We start from the raw sequence: 13055 nt of genomic DNA on the forward strand, positions 1-13055 counted from the left end.
GTTAAAGTCTGGCTACGCCCCTGTTTCCAGCGCCTACGTTTCAGCACTGTTTATTTAATTCTCTCCATAGTGTGGTCACCATTCCAACTCTATCTTTTTAGTTGAACAGAGGGAAATATCTGTTCAGTTTAGGCCTAAGAAAAATGTACAACTTACCAGATAGCAGCTGAAGAAATTTTCAACCCCCTCTAAGCTGAACGGGAGTCCTCCACCTACAGTCCTGTCAGTGGGGGGTGCTGTTTCACTATCACATTTTCATTAGTGAGGGGCAGGCAAGCTCTGCCTGTCCCTAGTAATTGAAAACACAATATTGAAGCACCACCCCCTACTGGCAGCAATGTAGTTGGAGGACTCCCTCTCTGCTTAAAGGGAACAGTGACCACACACCCCTCTAAAACTGATAGTACTGGGCTATTTAACAATCTAAATGGTTGGATACTATCTGTGTAAGTTTTGAATATATACAGATAGACAAGTTATACATTTGATTTTACAATATCGACCCAAAACAGGTGGTGTACAAAAAGATTTTTGCTGGCACATTTGCATATATAGCAGCCAGCTATTAGAATGAATTACCAATTCAGAATACAATCCAATTATTTGGTCTTTCGGAAATTATTGAAAACTATTTTATGTGAATTAGTTGATTTACCATTGGTATTTAATTTTCCTGGAATTGGTCCTGTTTCTTCTTTTGTGAGCCACACTGAACTATGATGGTAAGTGTGGCATACAAGTGTCATGTATTATTATTATTAATAACTATCTTCTGGTGAACCTGTAACTTGATTTGAATATCCATCTGCAAGTCTTTTACTTGAATGATATAATGGTTAGTATGTGTGAAGGCATTTTGATACCTCTGGCGTGTAGGCTGAGATGCATATACATAAGTACATAAGTATTGCCATACTGGGAAAGACCAAAGGTCCATCAAGCCCAGCATCCTGTTTCCAACAGTGGATTTTGGAGGGCTCACATTTACCACCACAAGTGTAACAGGTAGGGGGGGATGGGCCTGGGTCCACCTGCCTGAAGTGCACTGCACCCACTAAAAACTGCTCCAGGGACCTGCATACTGCTGTCAGCTGGGTATGACATTTGAGGCTGGCATAGAGGCTGGCAAAAAATGTTTTTAAATTATTTTTTTGGGGTGGGAGGGGGATTGGTGACCACTGGGGGAGTAACGGGAGGTCATCCCCGATTCCCTCCGGTAGTCATCTGGTCAGTTCGGGAACCTTTTCGAGGCTTGGTCATGAAAAAAAGGGACCAAGTAAAGTTGGCCTAATGCTCGGCAGGGACGCCCTTCCTTTTTCCATTATCAGCCGAGGACGCCCATCTGTTAAACACGCCCCTGTCCCACCTTCGCTACACTGCCGACACGCCCCCGGGAACTTTGGTAGTCCCGACGGAAAGCAGTTGAGGACGCCCAAAATTGGCTTTTGATTATGCCGATTTGGGCGACCCTGAGAGAAGGACGCCCATCTCCCGATTTGTGTTGGAAGATGGACGCCCTTCTCTTTCGAAAATGCCCCTGTATGTGGACCACCTTCCTTGTTTCCAGTAAGTCTAGTACATCTGCAAGAAAAACTTTACCACTCACTGGAACAAAATGTATATTCTGTACAATGGTGACATCTGGAGGTTCTTATTGACAAGTGCAGCCTGAACTGTGAAATCAGAAATAATCACATGATATTTCTTGTGGCAGATATAAATGAATCAGATTAGCATCCTATTTGTAGACTGTAATGTTTTATCAGGTGGAAGGTTTAACATCTATAAGATTTATACTGCAGATACTTGGTAGTCCCTTTGGGATACTAGGCTGTACTACGATTTAATTGAAAATGTGCTCAAAAAGTTATGGCATAATCATCTGCATTAAATTTTAATCATAATGGCCTATATGGGACTATGAGTACTTAGGATGCTACAAATCATTTTGTGAGCAATTAGCTCTTTGGGACTTTTTTTTTTTTTACAGTCAGCCACATCAGAGTTTTGCGCAATGGTGGAAAGATGGTTTTGCAGTTTGACATCCCTGCTGCCTTTTAATACCATCAATCATAATATTTTGTTAAATTTGCTATCTAAATTTGGCATTGAGGTCTCTGTATTTAACTGGTGTGAGTGCTTTTTAAAGAACAGACAGTGTCTGGTATTAAAGAATAGCAATTTTTATTTTATTTTATTTATTAAGTTTCAATATAATACATTCATATAAAATAAATGTCGGCAATCAGGCAATACAACCAAAGAAAAAGAAAAAATACTTCATCCATTACATTTTCATGGGTTAGGGAAAATGTCTTATATTCTTAGACCACAAGTAAATACGATCAAGATACAAAGTAATTTCACTAAGAAAAATTAGAGTAAACTCTTATAACATCATAAGGAGGACGAGATCCCAGGCTTTACCAGTGGTTTCAGCTCCCAACTGGTGTCACCGAGGCTTGAAGATCCTTATTTTCTCTACTTGTTAAAAGGAGCTTCAGCTTTTCCGGATCAAAAAATACGTAATAAACATTACTAAATGACACAAGACATCTACATGCGAATTTTAGTTTAAATGTTCCTCCCAGAGAGACAGTTCGAGGCCTAAGTCCCAAAAACTCTCGCCTTTTTTTCTGTGTAGACTTGCTGACATCTGGGAAAATCTGTATTTTCGATCCATAAAACTGGGCTGCCATAGATTTGAAGTAAAGTCTCAGTATATTATTTCGATCAGTCTCTAACGCAAAAGACACCAGGAGAGTAGTGCGTTCAATTATAGTCTCTAGTGAAGTTTCAAGAAATTGAGTAAGGTTCAAATCTGGAACTGCCCCCACTTTTGGTTTGGTTCCTGTAATATAATAGGCCTTCACAATCGGAGGAAAAGCCTCTTTTGGAATCCTTAATACCTCAAGGAAATATTTCTGTAACATCTCTATTGGAGGTAACAAAGGGTTTTTAGGAAAGTAAGAATCTCAGATTATTTCGTCTAAAGCAATTGTCCAAAAATTCAACTTTCCTTTGTTCCCTTTCTTTCTCCATTAAAACATTATCTACTAGAGTCTGTAATTTTTTAATTGCAAGCAAATTTGACTCACTTTTCTCCTGCTTCGCTATTCTCGACTCAGTTAGCTGTTGTTGATTTTTAACTTCCTTTACTTCAGCAGTCAGTACAGATGAAATTTGTTGTAAGGATACATTCATCGTCTGGATGGCATCCCAGAAGGTCTCCAATGTAACGGTTGCTGGTCGTATTATTTCGCCGATTCTCACAGATGGAGGCGTCTGGGAGGAAGGGAGCATAGGTTTTACTCCTCCCGCCCTACGCTCAGATGTCGATGCATCCGGCGTTGAAAAACCTACAGGGCCGCTACCTGCCTCAAAGCTTTCCAAGAGAGGCCCTCCTGTAGGATCCGCTTCTCCACTTGGTCTCGGCAGCGCAACCTGAAGGGGCGGACTCAGCGACGCCACCTCCCCGCCAAGATCCCCAGCATGATGAAGTTCCGGGGATCCAACCTGGGTAAGAGCCTGCGGTCCCAGCGTATGAAGCCTAAAGGCTTCCAGAGTCGGCTGTCGCTGCGATAAGCTGTCCCCGGTTCTAGGGGCAGCTTTAGCACCGATCTTTCCCTTCCTCTTGACCATATTATGGGCAAGGTATGGGAAAATGCAGAGAAAGCCCACTCGCGTCTCTGAGCTTCAAAACGCTGCTCCTCCCAAGGACGCCATCTTGATCGTGCAGTCAATGATCAAGAATAGCAATTTTTTTTATCTCTGTGGGGTACCCCCTTGGTGGAGTTCCCCAAGGCTCCCCCATTTCTCTACTCCTGTACAATCTTTATGAGCTTGCGCGGACAAATATTATTGAATCCAGATGAGTTCGTATTGATCTTATGCTGATGATATCTTCTTCCTGATTCCTGTTGGTAAGGGTGTCAATTCCATTTCTTCCGCTATTAATAGTTGTTTCCATACGATCAAGGAATGGTCAGCATTTGTCAGACTTAAATTGAGTGCTGACAAAACTAAGATATCATGGTTTACTTTAAATCCGTCTAGTATTCTGCAAACTATTTTGAATGTTGAAGGGAATCGGTTAGTGTTGAAACGGTGTCCAGAGTTTTGGAAATGCTCTTGGATTCCTCATTGATTATGAAACCTTAGATTAATAGTCTAGTTCGGAAAGCTTATTTTAAATAAAAACAACTACAACGGTAGTGCTCTTACTTTTTACAGGGTCATAGTACAACTAGCAATTTTAACTCTGCTAGATTCTGGACATTCTTTATACTTGGGTTTCACTTCTAAGCTGATTTCAAAGATCCAAATGATTCAACTGCTATACTGGTATTTTGAAAAATCTCAAACGGACCATGTTACTCCTTTGTTGAAAGTAACTGCTCTGGTTACCAGTACGGGCTAGGATTGATTTTAAGGTCTTGTGTTTAGTTTTTATGGTACTTATCCGGAAGGTGGACATCAATTGGTAAATTTACTAAACAGTAAAAAAAAACTTCTAGGAGTTGTAATTATTTTCTTTTAGCAGTTCCCTCCTTTCTATTCTTAGCTGTTCAGCATTGAAAACTTATTTGTATAAGAAAGCAAATAGAATGTTAGGTATTATTAGGAAAGGAATGGAAAACAAAAATGAGGACGCTATAATGCCTTTGTATTGCTCCATGGTGCGACTGCATCTCGAATATTATGTGCATTTCTGGTCACCACTTCTCAGAAAAGATATAGTGGAATTAGAAAAGGTACAGCGAACGGCGACGAAAATGATAAAGGGGATGGAACTTCTCTGAGGAAAGGCTAAAGTGGCTAGGGCTCTTCAGCCTGGAGAAAAGATGGCTGAGGGGAGATATGATAGAGGTTTATAAAATAATGAGTGGAGTGGAATGGGTAGACGTGAATCACTCGTTCACCCTTTCCAAAAATACTAGAACTAGGGGGCACACGATGAAGCTACAAAGTAGTAAATTTAAAGCAAATCAGAGACAATATTTCTTCACTCAACATGTAATTAAACTTTGGAATTTGTTGCCAGAGAATGTAGTAAAAGCCGTTAGCTTAGCGGGGTTTTAAAAAGGTTTAGATAGCTTCCTAAAAGAAAAGTCCATAAGCCATTATTAAAATAGACTTGGGGAAAATCCACTGCTTATTTCCAGGATACAACCAATCAAATGGTAAAGTTCAATTAGTGCCAGATAGTCACAAGCTTAGTATGGTCTGGGGAAGTCTCATACAGTCACTAGGCAACTCATTTATCTTCAATTTGGTATGCCTGATCGCTGTGACAATTATAATCATAGGCGACCCCCAACCATCTGTAACTACTAAAAAAATGTTTTTATTATTTTTTTGTTGCTTGCTCTGTGATTAGCGTGGATCTCTTCTTTTCTTTATTTCTAGGATAAGCAACATAAAATGTAGTGTTTTGGGATCTTGCTAGGTACTTGTAATCTGGATTAGCCACTGTTGGAAACAGGATACTGGGCTTGATGAACTTTTGGTCTGTCCCAGTATGGCCATACTTATGTACTTATCTGATGTTTTATTAATTGTATTTTCCCTTTCTTTGTAATTCCTGATGTTTTGTATCAGCATGTATTTATGAAAGTGTAACTCGCCTTGAATCTCAATTGAGAGAATTGGCGAGAGACAAGACCTTTTCAACAGAACAGAAGAAAGTCAGTTACATAGTAAAGAATAACACATTGGCCCCTTTCAGGCTGCTTTGTTACTCATGTTTCTACTGTTCACAGCTATAATCTGTTCAACCTTGGCCACCTGCAAGTTATTTGCTCCTAAATTTCTTCTATACGCTTGGATGTATCCCATCCAGCCCCATCATTTTGTCTAAACTAGGCTTTTATTCTGCTGCAAAAAAATAGCTCCCATTTTAAAAAGAAATCTCAAGCACAACACTTGTTAAATGTTAACAAATCTATGTAAGCCACATTGAGCCTGCAAATAGGTGGGGGAATGTGGGATACAAATGCAATAAATTAAATTTAAAAAATAATTAACTGTGTTTGAAATAAATCCCTCTAGGAATGGCAGAACTTGGAAGGTTCTGTAGATCTTTACACAATACTCAAAAACCTGACTCCAAGCAATTTAATTAAGAACACTAACACCACAGCAGTGCACTGGCTTCAAATGTGTTAGTTGCCTTCTCTCTCTCTTTGAGCTTCTAAGATTAAAAGCTAGAATAAAGAAAAACACCTGCAAGAAAATGAAGTGTTCCTATAATAGAAAAATCCCCTTCTATAAAAAAAAAAAAAAAGAAGCTGTAAAAATAAACCAGTAGCTTAGGCAGCAATATAAAAAAAATTAGGGCTGTACCAAATATTTCTATTTGATTCAGCCCCTAATACATTATTCATATTTGGCCAAATAGCAACTTAAATTTGAATGCAAATAATCTGGGGATCTACTGTGCTAAATCCTACTAAAATAAATAATTGATTTCTGATTTCACTTTGTTTCTTTTATTATGTGTTATGCAACATCTACTCACTTACTCAGAATGTATCTTTCTTTAACTATCTAACCAAATCCTCCTGTTTCCTTAATTTCTTTATTTCTTTGCAACACCAATTGTATTCTTTACCCTGGGATGGCGATGCCATAACAGGTCTTTGTAAGCCACATTGAGCCTGCAAATAGGTGGGAAAATGTGGGATACAAGTACAATAAATAAATAAAGCTCAATGCCCATTATTCATATTTGGCTGAATAATATTTTTTATTATTTGTATTTCCCCAAATACTAAAATATGCTATTTGGTACAGTTCTATAATAAAACAACTGTAACAAAAATAGCCCCTCCTTTTTAAGAAATCTCAGGCAGAGTACTTCCTTTAAAAGCCAGAAAATAAAATTTGCTTGCAATCAGCCCCTCTGTGAACTGAAAGGTTCTGCATTAACCTTGTTTGTTTCTGGATTCAATGTGCTGATGCATATTGAGAAATACAGCTATCAGACTTTATTTGCCACACAGTGGAAAGTTATCAATGCAGGCTACCATTAAGATGTGTTATTTTACTGTTAACTCGAGTTACAGTACAGTCTTGATCAGGGCTTTTTTTTTGAGGAGGTACTTGGGGGTACTGAGTACCGGCACCTTTTCCACTGTCTGCTAAAATTGACCCATGGACCCCAAGTTTTAATGAAAGAGCTCAGGCTCTACGCACCAATTCTGTGACTGGTTGCAGAGGGCCTAGTTATTGTGGGGTGGGTCCTTCAGTGATCACCCCACACCTGAAGAGTGGCCTAGCATTTGAGTACCGGCACCTTTTTTTGCTAGAAAAAACACACTGGTCTTCGGTAATCTGACAGTCCAGCATATCCGACAGACCTTCCCCCCCCCCCCCCCCCCCCCCCGTGGAATTGCTGCATTTATTTCTATTAAAAATCTTTGTTTTTTAAGTAATCATAGCACTAAAAGGGATGACAGGAGTAGTGCATAGTGCTGAACTGCAAGAATGTCATTTTAGAACAATACATAGAGCATACTTCTCTGGCAAGCAAGCATGGCATGCAGGGATAGTGGAGGCCGATAGATGCCGGAAGTGTGGAGCGGCAATGCCTTCTTTGGCACATGGGTTATGGCAGTGTCAGCGAATTCGGGGTTTCTGGACAGCTCTTGCCCGGTTTGTGTCGAGGGTTCTGAAGTGTAGAATACAGTTCACTTTTGAACGAATCATGTTTAGCTCGCCAAGAGTATGGGCACGGGGTACAAAAGAAGAGAAGCTATTTCTGAGTAAGTCTTGCATTCTGGGGAAGAAATGCATATTGAATCATTGGATAAAGGACATACCGCCCTCCTATTGGTATTGGAGGAATAAATTGCACGAGCTTATGCTGTGGGAAGCCAGAGGTGCGCGATTTACCCCCAAAAGAAGGAAGCATTTCATAAACATTTGGACTGCATACCTGAATGTTGTAGCGCCCAGAGTTAGAAGTCAGGTATTGAATGAGTTGGAATGAATGGGAATGAATGTGGAGCAAGAGAGAATGATGAGTAGGGAGAAGTACTGGGGGGGGGGGGGGGAGAGGGGGGGGGGGGGGGAGGGAAGAGGAGGGGGGACGATGCTGAGACATGCACCGCCGACATTTGACCATATGGGAATGGCTTTAGTCTGCTAAGGATATTGATATGAACAATAAAGCTGTATGATTCGTGGTAAAGATGGAGATGGTAGATGAAGGGCTATGAGAAACAAAGCCCTGGGCAGTGGGTCGTGCATATAAGCTACTGCCTCAGGAGGAAGAATGTTCTTAATCCCAATGTCTTGAACGAATGCCCTATGGATGGTAGCACTGTTTGAAACTGGCTTGAACATAGCGGGAAGGGAAGGGGGGGAAGGGGGGGGACGAGTGGATGGGAGGGGGACGGGGGGAGGGAGGGGGGGGGGAAAATAAAGAAAATGTTCACAAGCTGATTTGAACTAGCATATTGTTACTTGGTTGAATATCTCTCAGTGTATAACATGTTTAACTGTTGTTGTTCTTAATAAAAAAGATTTAAATATATTCCTATAATTAATTGATTGTACATGCCTGTTGTCAATCACTGATTTGACTTATACCTTAGCAAATAAACTCCTCATTCCAAAAAAAAAAAAAAAAAAAAAAAAAAATCTTTGTTTTAGAACAATTTTTCAAAATCTGGAACTCTGTGCCTTAGTGTTTGCATTGTTTGAAGAGTTTATGCAGTGTTTTCCGCATTATCTGACTTTTCAGTCCTATTTAGGTCAGATAATTGAGACTGTACTGTATTATTAACTAGGTCTCATTTCACAAAATGGGACCTGTGCTAATATAGTTATCAACATGGGCAACCATTATGACGTATTATTTTACCACTAATTTGTGCTATTTTAGCACAGGTCCCACTTTGGGGAGGGGAGAAGTTATCAATGTGGGCTACTGTTAAGACATGTTATTTTACTGTTAACCCCAGTTATTAGCAACTAGGTCTCATTGCATAAAATGGAACCCTGTGCTAAAATAACCTGTCTTAATAGTAGCCCATGCTGATAACTTCCCCCCATAGTACTTAAGTATTGCCATACTGGGAAAGACCAAAGGTCCATCGAGCCCAGCATCCTGTTTCCAACAGTGGCCAATCCAGGTCACAAATACCTGACAAGATCTCAAAAAAGTACAAAACGTTATACTGCTTATCCCAGAAATAGTGGATTTTCCCCAAGTCCATTTAATAATGGTCTATGGACTTTTCCTTTAGGAAGCCGTCCAAACCTTTTTTAAAACCCGCTAAGCTAACCGCCTTTACCACATTCTCTGGTAACAAATCCCAGAGTTTAATTACATGTTGAGCAAAGGAAAATTTTCTCCAATTCATTTTAAATTTACTACTTTGTAGCTTCATCACATGCCCCCTAGTTCTAGTATTTTTGGAAAGCATAAACAGATGCTTCACATCTACCGGTTCAACTCCACTCATTATTTTATAGACCTCTATCATATTCTTCCATCAGCTGCCTTTTCTCCAAGCTGACAAGCCCTAGCCGCTTTAGCCTTTCCTCATAGGGAAGTCATCCCATCTCCTTTATCATTTTCGTTGCTCTTCTCTGCACCTTTTCTAATTCTACTATATCTTTTTTGAGATGCAGTGACCAGAATTGCACACAGCATTCCAGGTGCAGTCGCACCGTAGAGCAAAATAAAGGCATTATAAAATCCTCATTTTTGTTTTCCATTCCTTTCCTAATAATACCTAACATTCTATTTGCTTTCTTAGCAGCAGCAGCACACTGAGCAGAAGGTTTCAACGTATCATCAACGATGACACCTAGATCCCTTTCTTGGTCTGCGACTCCTAACGTGGAACCTTGCATGAGGTAGCTATAATTTGGGCTCCTCTTTGCCACATGCATCACTTTGTACTTGCTCACATTAAACATCATCTGCCATTTAGACGCCCAGTCTCGTAAGGTCCTCTTGAAATTTTTCACAATCCTCCAGTGATTTAACCACTTTGAATAACTTTGTGTCATCAGCAAATTTAATTACCTCACTAGTTACTCCCATCTCTAGGTCATTTATAAATATGTTAAAAAGCAGCGGTCCAAGCACAGATCCCTGGGAAACCCCACTAACTACCTTTCTCCATTGAGAATACTGACCATGTAACCCTACTCTGTTTTTTATCATTTAACCAGTTTTTAATCAACAATAGAACACTACCTCCTATCCCATGACTCTCCAATTTCCTCTGGAATCTTTCATGAGGTACTTTGTGAAACACCTTCTGAAAATCCAGATACACACTATCAACCGGCTCACCTTTATCCACGTTTGTTCACCCCTTCAAAGAAATGTAGCAGATTGGTGAGGCAAGATTTCCCTTCACTAAATCCATGTTGACTTTCTCTCAATAATCCATGCTTTTGAATATGCTCTGTAATTTTGTTCTTTATAATAGTCTCTACCATTTTGCCCGGCTTTAATGTCAGACTCACTGGTCTATAATTTCCCGGATCTCCTTTGGAACCTTTTTTTAAAATCGGCATTACATTGGCCACCCTCCAATCTTCCGGTACCACGCTCAATCTTAAAGATAAATTACATATTACTAACAATAGTTCCGCAAGTTCATTTTTCAGTTCTATCAGTACTCTGGGATGATTACCATCCGGTCCAGGAGATTTGCTACTCTTCAGTTTGTAGAACTGCCCCATTACATCCTCCAGGTTTACAGAGAATTCATTAAGTTTCTCTGACATTTGCTTATTTCCGATCTAACAATTCTTGCACCAAATTCTTGTACATTACATTTGGGTTTATATCCCGCTAACACTTTTTTCAGTTCTAAGCGGTTTACAAACTTCTTGTAGGGATAAAGATTAGAACAGTCCTCTTAGAATTACAACAGCTGCTTTGGAGATAGGCAGAAATCTATCTATATACATACTTCTTAAATAAGAAAGTTTTTATCTTTTTTCAGAACATGAGACAAGATTGTGAAGGAGAATATATTCCGGCAATGTCTTTCCAAAGTAGTAGTAGTAAATTTAAAATGAATCAGAGAAAATTTTTCTTTGCTCAACATGTAATTAAACTCTGGGATTCGCTGCCAGAGAATGTGGTAAAGGCGGTTAGCTTAGCGGGGTTTTAAAAAGGTTTGGACGGCTTCCTAAAGGAAAAGTCCATAGACCATTATTAAATGGACTGTCTGGGATAAGCAGTATAAAATGTTTTGTACTTTTTTGGGATCTTGTCAGGTATTTGTGACCTGGATTGGCCACTGCTGGAAACGATGCTGGGCTTGATGGACCGTTGGTCTTTCCCAGTATGGCAATACTTATGTACTTAAGAAGTTGGAGCTAGGGGGCATAGCTAGGACTGAATGGGCCCCCTAGATCATCATCTCTCCCAAGGTGGTGGGGGGCAAGATGAGAAGACAAGACACCCTATCTGCGCTCTAGTATACAAATCCTGCAAAAAGCAAACATTCCAGCCCTACACAGAAAGCCTGTCACAGTAATACAAACTGTGTGGCAAAATATCAGATATGCACATTTCACAAAAACTGACAAATTATAATTTTAGAAAAAAATATTTTTCTTCCTTTGTTGTCTTGATCCTTGCTTTGGGCCCTGTGTCTTTTCTGCTCTTTTTTTTTTGTTTGTTTGTTACATTTGTACCCCACACTTTCCCACTCATAGCAGGTTCAATGCGGCTTACATATTATATACAGGTACTTATTTGTACCTGGGGCAATGAAGGGTTAAGTGACTTGCCCAGTCACATCCTTTTAACATTTCTTTTCTCTATCCAATATCCACCTTTCCTACACATCCCTATCCACCATGTCCAGTGGATCCCCTCTGTGGCCCGTCACTATCCTCCCCCATGGTATCTGCCTTCTCGGTGTCCCTATCCTCTCTCCATATTCAACACATCCTCTATGTTCTTATCTTACTCTGTCCAGCATCCCTGTCCTTCCCCTCTTCCTGTACCACCCCCCACCTGCCCCCTTCTGTGGTCCAGGATCTGTCCTCTGACCCTCTCCCCTTTAGGCTAAGTTGGCCTCTTCCTCTTCCCTCTGCTTCTCTCCCTCCCCCTCCACGCTCTAGGCCTTTTTGGTCTCTCTTCTCCTCCCACGCCCTGGTCCAGCATCTCTACAGCTTCTCTCCCCCTCCCCAACCAGTTCTCCAGATGCTGAGGCGGCTTGTGGACAGACAGCACAAAGCAGTCTCTCTCTCTTGGGTCAGCAGAGGCTGTCATTTGCCTTGACCCATCCACAGGAAGTTGCATTAGAGAGGTGAGACGCAACAAAAGGAAAGGCCATCTCCAACACAGTCTCTTCTGAAAGCTGCCTCGCAGTGGAGCTGTAGAGACACTGGACCTGGGCACAAGGAAGAAAAGGAGAGGAAAGGTTCAAATGCAGGCAGTCCCTACTATTGAGTTGGCCTGGAAATTTTGCCTGCCTTGCTCAATGGCAGCTATGCCCCTGGTTGGAGGGATATGGTAAGCAAGAGAGATCAAAAAGAATTTCAACAGAAAAACAGTTGTGGACAAGATCAAAGCAAGGAAATTAGTGATGTCTGGACACAAATTAGTACAGGAAGACATGTTGATAAAAACAGCAATGCTTAGAAGAACCAAAGGCGTGAGGAAGCCCAAGAACATGGCTGGAAGATAGCTGGAATGGATTGGACAGTCAAAACTGTAGTACACATGGCTCAGGACAGGAAACCTGCCTTGGGTACGAAAAAGTTTCCACCACTGGCTCTGACAGTCCATAAGGACTATGGGGTGCAATGACAACAAATAATATAGAATCAATTGAAGATGTAACTTGCCTTTCTTCCTAGGTTATTGATGTTTATAGATTTTCCCATTTGTCCTAGCATTTAATGGATGGCATCATGTAAACTGTTTAGTCTTTGAGTTTATGTAAAATGTGTATTCGTATTGTGGCAAGTTCCTGCTGAATAAATCTTGCTGACCAGGTCCTGACAAAATTCAATGGTAGCCGACCAGATAGCACTTCTGAATATTATGTCTAACCACCACACCA

The sequence above is a fragment of the Microcaecilia unicolor genome, chromosome 2 (assembly GCF_901765095.1).
Source record: "Microcaecilia unicolor chromosome 2, aMicUni1.1, whole genome shotgun sequence".
In the NCBI taxonomy this organism is placed as follows: domain Eukaryota; kingdom Metazoa; phylum Chordata; class Amphibia; order Gymnophiona; family Siphonopidae; genus Microcaecilia; species Microcaecilia unicolor.